Here is a 327-nt window from a genome sequence, read left to right as displayed (position 1 = left end):
GCTTCTCTCTTCAGTATGTTCAGTTAAGATTTGAAAATGGAAGAGAGAAGCTGATTGGTTGTCATGGGCAACTGCTCCAGATTTGATAAATCCCCTTCAATGTATACTGATAAGCTCAGTGGTGTTGGTCATGTTCATGTCTGCATTGTATATATAGTTTGTATTTGAGGTTGATGTGAAGGTGATCCTATGGAGTGATGGTCATGTGTCACTTTCCTGTATACTCTGTGATATTACAATCTATATACCCTGATGATGATATCCTCACTCAGTGTATCTGTGTCCTGCATTCTATATGCTGGTTTCCGGTGATGACCTTGTATTAGG

At 39.4% G+C, this 327-nt stretch overlaps 1 protein-coding gene across 2 annotated transcripts in view; it reads left to right on the top strand.

Annotated features, from left to right (window-relative positions):
* Nucleotides 1–327, top strand: part of PKIG (protein kinase (cAMP-dependent, catalytic) inhibitor gamma) — a 78,113-nt gene that overhangs the window by 390 nt on the left and 77,396 nt on the right. The window lies entirely within an intron of this gene.

The sequence above is a fragment of the Nanorana parkeri genome, unplaced genomic scaffold (assembly GCF_000935625.1).
Source record: "Nanorana parkeri isolate BGI_ZX_2015 unplaced genomic scaffold, ASM93562v1 scaffold50, whole genome shotgun sequence".
Classification (NCBI taxonomy): Eukaryota; Metazoa; Chordata; class Amphibia; order Anura; family Dicroglossidae; genus Nanorana; species Nanorana parkeri.
This window is presented reverse-complemented; position numbering and strand designations above follow the sequence as displayed.